General features: G+C 42.6%; 1 pseudogene; it reads left to right on the forward strand.

The window, feature by feature from the left end:
* The first annotated feature begins 3,868 nt into the window (after positions 1 to 3,868).
* Positions 3,869 to 5,671, forward strand: part of LOC102770509 — a 10,673-nt pseudogene continuing 8,870 nt past the window's right edge.

Raw genomic sequence — 5,671 nt, forward strand, 5'->3', positions numbered from 1 at the left:
CCACTCCTGGAATTCAGAGAATTCTTAGGAAAGGCTTCCTATATTCACATATGCATGCTGCTACTTTAAATTAAATGTAAGTCCGAGTTGAACCACACATGAAAAAAAAAAATTGCTTCATTTGCATGCTGTCACTAATATCCACTAGACTCCTCATGTCCTTTTCAAATAAGGCTGCAAAACCCCCCAATTCCCTGACAGCTGGACTTCCACCACAGCCGTGTTAGCCTCTCTGCAGGCGCAAGTCGATTCCTGTCATTCTGCCTTTGTGATTCTGGTGTCTGACTGTCACGTGTGCAGTTACTGAAGGCCGCGGGGTAGAGCTACCTTCTTATCTGTAGTTCTCAGGTACAGAGCATGAAGGGTAGTTGCAACAAAGGGAGTGATAACTCATTCATAGCTGGGATGCCTCAGTTTGCAGGCTGCAGAGAAGGTGCCTAAGTGATGTCATTCATCAGCATCTACTTGTTGCTTTGGCAACTCGTTTTTTCTGTTGGGATACTTAGCATGCTCTAACCCAGTGATGGTGAACCTTTTGAGCTGGGCGTGTCAGCATTTTGAAAAGCCCTAACTTAACTTTGGTGCCGTGTCACATATAGAAATTTTTTGATCTTTGCAACCATAGTAAAACAAAGATTTATATTTTTGATATTTATTTTATATATTTAAATGTCATTTAACAAAGAAAAATCAACCAAAAAAATGAGTTCGTGTGTCACCTCTGACACGCGTGTCATCGGTTCGCCATCACTTGTCTAGGAGGCCACATGCAGCTGCTCAGGTAATAGCTGTGGGTACAGAGATTAATGCTACTTTATGGGAAAGATATGCATTCACCAGCCGGTGTTCAGCTGCCTGCTGATATGGACTTTGCGGTGAGGACTGTTCCTATCTAATGGCTATATGGCCACTGGCTTCAGCAATAATGATTCATCCTTATATACACCTACAACTTCATCTCCTTCTCCATCTCCCAAGACCCTCTGCCAAGCTCTGCCCAGGCTCAGAACAACTCAGAGCACCAGAGCTCGTGCAGACCTCCTGCTGCGTGCTCTGGCAGAACTATAGGAAACACAAAATGTCAGATGTTAACTGTTCTTGCCAAAATGATCAAAAATGTATATAACCAAGCCTTTAGACAAAATTCATAATTTACAGGAAATATTATAGATAAAGTAACATTAAAAAACATGATTTTAGACAATTCATAATTTACAGGAAATATTATAGATAAAGTAACATTAAAAAACATGATGATGAAACAACCAGACAATTGTAGACTCTGAGACATTCTGCAAGATTAATGTCCTAGGCTCTGAAAATCAATGTTTTGAGAGGAAAAAGGTGGGGAAACTCTTCTAGATTAAAAGACACAAAAACAATCTTAGCAGTCAGAGAAAATAGACTCTGGAACAATAAAACTGATGACTAACTTTTTATCAGAAAATAATTAGAAACAAGGGAATAATATTTCTAAGTGATAAAAAAAAGATAATCTTCTATGTTTGAATCATCTACTCACAGAATATTTTTAAAAACAAGACGGCAACAGCATGGATGGAACTGGAGAGCATTATAAGAGATCAACTGAAGTACTTGTATGCATGCATATAAGCATAACCAATGGACATAAGACAGTGGGGGGTAGGGGAGGCCAGGGGAATGTCAAGTGCAGGGGGAGGAGACATATGTAATACTCTTTGTAATACTTTAAGCAATAAAACAAAATTTAATAATAAAAAAACCACAAGACATTGTGCTAATGTGTTGCTAGCCAACCTGCTACAAGAAAAACTAAATCAAGTTCTTCAGACTGAAGATAAATGATCCCAGCTGGACTTGAAACTACAGCAAGGAATGAAGAGCAACAGTAAAGATTTTCTAAATGAGTAAATATAAATAATTATTAACTGAAAAGAAACACAATGATAATACCTCATGGGCTTCCTAACACACACAATGAAAAAGAAATGACTAGGACAATAACTGTAAAGGATGAAAAGGGGATAAATTGACTTTGACGTGGGATTTTTCAGTACTTCAGAAAGTGAAAAAGTGTGAATTTCAGTAAACCACACTAAAACAGGCACTCATATTGAAATCTCCAGGGTAACCTCAGGAACAGAAGACACAAGAACCCCACGTCCAAGTGTACTGACCTGCCGTGTGTCCTGGAGTATGGGCCCCACTGGCAATGACTCTGAGAACCCCGCACATTGCAGAAATGGTGAACTCCCTGACCATTTCACGGAGTCACATCATAAAATGGTACAACGAATGCATTTTCATAGTTTTAGACATTACTATAACTCAAGGAGTAGATTACAGAATTTCACAGACATTAATTCAAATCTACTTAAACCTTCTCACTTTTTACATGAAGGAATGAACGATTCCTTCTCAAAATGTGAATTCTGGGCCCAAAGTCAGACCTATACAGAAAATTCAAACTGTGGCAGATACATGTAATTCCAGGCTCAGATTATTGTACGGTTGGTCCTACAAGCACTAAGTATTTGAGAGCAGAGAGATCATCGAATTCAGTATTTTTATTTTATGGGCTACCATGTCTATCAAGTTTTTTGAATAAAGCAAGACGATTCAGTTTGCCAGACAGCGTGGCTGAGACCCTGAAATTGTTTTCCATGCTTCCACATGAAAACAGAATGCACCTTAATCTGTATTCCTTGAGCAATTGTTTTTGTTTTCTAGCAATAATCATTACTTTTTTAATACGTAAAGACCAAAATAATAAATTCATGGTTTTGCTTCAAGACAGGTATGTTTGCAAAAGTAATTTTCTAATCTCAAAATAGAATTCAGTGAGTCAAAATTTGCTCATTGAACCAGGGACTTGGTACTAGATGCTCCTCCTGGTCCAAGCAGTTTTCATTCTAGAAAGGGAGACAGGTGACCCAAAACCTAACCAACCTCACTAATTACCTCACTATTTTAATTATTAATTAAAATACACACGATTATTCCAAATGTTAGTAATGCTATGACCGCCCTGGCCGGTTTGGCTCAGTGGGTAGGGCGATGGCCTGAGGACCCCAAGCCCTTGTCTGGCGCCTGCGAGTCGCAGCCGAATAATGTGCTTCTCTCGCATGGATATTCCTGTCTTTCCCTCTCTCTTCCACTCTCTCCAAGAATCAATGGAAGAATATCCTCAGGTGAGGATTAAACACAAAATATTTTTTAAATAAGTGCTATGACTAAAATTATAAACCCAAACGCTGAATGAGACTTCTAATCTGAATAAAACAGCAACTAAAAAAATTGTTAATACGTCATGTGACAGGAAGTTTGGGGAAGAACATTTCTGTAGCAATTTACATAAACTACCAAAAATTGCTGGAGGGCCATAATGGCTGAGGTTTGTTTTCTTAGATAGTGTTTCTTTTTCGTCAACCGTATTTCCGTTTTTTATGAGTTGGCGCAAAGCCACTCAGTGGTTTCACCTACCCTGGCAGTGGTCGAGCGTGGGAGCTGCCCATCACGGGGGTGCTGGCCCAGGGCTCCGGGCTGCAGCAGGGAACCCCTGAATCTCCAGAGAGCGGACCGGGCACCTGCAGACCCGCCTGCACCCTCAAACTGAGTACCTGCCGGGGGCTGGCGCAGTCCATTCCTTGGGCGCCGCCTTCTCAGAACCAGCCAGCTCTTCCTTTCCCGTCTTGGAAGCAGCAGCCCTGGGCCCATGAGGTCACAGGTGTTCCCGCGAGAGGCTGCGAGAGGATGCCACGCGTGCGCATGCGTAGACCGCCTGGGCCGCGTTTATCACGAGGGACCTGCCGAGGGAGCTTCCTTGCTGCTGTGCACGATGGCAGGGTCCCAATGGAACCCAGGACAGTCTCTGTGACACCAAGCCATGCGAGGCAGGGTGGCCTACGACGCCTTCGTGGGTGCTGGCAGCGCCCTGGGAGCAGGAGCCACGGGAAGCCTTGACTCCGGGGAGGCCGTGAGAGTCCCGGGAGGGAAGGAGCCAGGAGTAACGCGCTGCCCATAGGAGCGGCCCGGTGGCGGCAGCATCTTGAGCGCAGCTCCCTGGCCGGTCCTCCTGGAGAACGCGGCCCTGCCATGGGCCGGGATGTCACTGGTACCCTGACATGAAAGCTCTCAGAATCTCTCCCAAGTTCTCCTTGATGCGGGTGCCCTCACTTTGCCTTTTGTAAATGGACTGCGCCATTTGAATTTCAAGGCTGGTGCCACCCAAGTGGATTCCTTCTGCAGGAACTTGAGGACAGCCTCCTCCGCTATTTGCAAGACGTCAAGGGCGCCAACTTTTGTGAAAGTTTCTCTTTAAGTTACCAAGGGAGCCCAGGGCAAGCCTTATGGACCCCTCTCGGGATTGTATGGGAAGGTGAGTAGTTTTTTTTAAAATATAGTATATCCAAAAAGTTACCTTATTAACATGTGATCAATATAAAAATTGAGTTATTTTGCATTCCCTTTTTAGAATGTCAGTGCATTTATTGCGGTGACACTGGTTAATACAGTTATTTAGGTTTCAAGTGTAGAAATCATGTGCCCACCACCCATAGTCAAATCTCCTTCCCCCCATTTCCCTTCCCCGCTGGTAACCACCCTGCTTTTGTCTGTCTATGAGCTTTTGTTTGTTTGTTGCTTCCAGTTTTGTGTCTCACATACGAGTGAAATCTTGGTTCTTTTTCCATCCGACTTATTTCGCTTAACATAACATTCTCAGGCTCCACCCATGTTGTCACAAATGACAGTGTTTCATCTTTTGTTATGGCTGAGGAATATTCCGTCGTATATGTGTACCACATCTTTGTTCAGTCATCTGTAGAAGGACTCTTTGGTTGTTTCCATGTTCTGGCCACCATGAATCATGCTGCAGTGAACATAGGGATGCATATATCTTTAGGAATAAATGTTTACATATTTTTTAGAGGAATTGCCGAGTCATATGGTAACTCTATCCTTAAAATTTTGAGGCGCCTTCGTACTGTTTTCCATAGTGGCTGCACCAATTTACATTTTCACCAGCAGGGAATGGGGGTTCCTTTTTCTTCACAACCTCTCCAACACGTGTTATTACTTGTCGTCGATAACACTTGTTGATAATAGCCACTCTAACAGGTGTGAAGTGACATCTCAGTGCCGTTTTGATTTGCATTTCCCTAATAGCCAGAAAAGTAAAGCATCTTTTCACGTATGCCTTGACCATTTGTATGTCTTCTTGAGAGACGTGCCTCTTCAAGTCCTCTGCCCATTTTCTAATTGGATTGTTGGGGGCGGGTGGTGGGTTGGTTGTATGAGTTCTTTGTATATTTTGGTTATTAACGAAGGCTTTGTTTGCAAATATCTCCTCCCATTCAGTTAGTTGCCTTTTTTGCTTTGTTTGTGATTTCTTTTGCTATGTAGAAGCTTTTTAGTCTGATGTAGTCCCATTCATTTATTTTTGCTTTTACTTCCCTTGCCTTGGGCATGTGGCAGGTGTCTCTGGTGGCATGTTCTGACCATGTAGTGGTTAGTACTTTGTGTTGTAGCTGCTACAACCTCAGAGTTTTGTTTTGTCTTTAAGCACCAAAATATTAGCAGCATCATAATAGCCAAGAGAAGGGGAGGCAAAAAGGAGGGGGGTGATCACTTTAATTTGAAACAAAAAAACATTTTGCTCTCTTTCTCTTGTCCGCTCTCTTTTTTCTCC

This window comes from Myotis davidii, unplaced genomic scaffold (genome assembly GCF_000327345.1).
Source record: "Myotis davidii unplaced genomic scaffold, ASM32734v1 scaffold71, whole genome shotgun sequence".
In the NCBI taxonomy this organism is placed as follows: Eukaryota; Metazoa; Chordata; class Mammalia; order Chiroptera; family Vespertilionidae; genus Myotis; species Myotis davidii.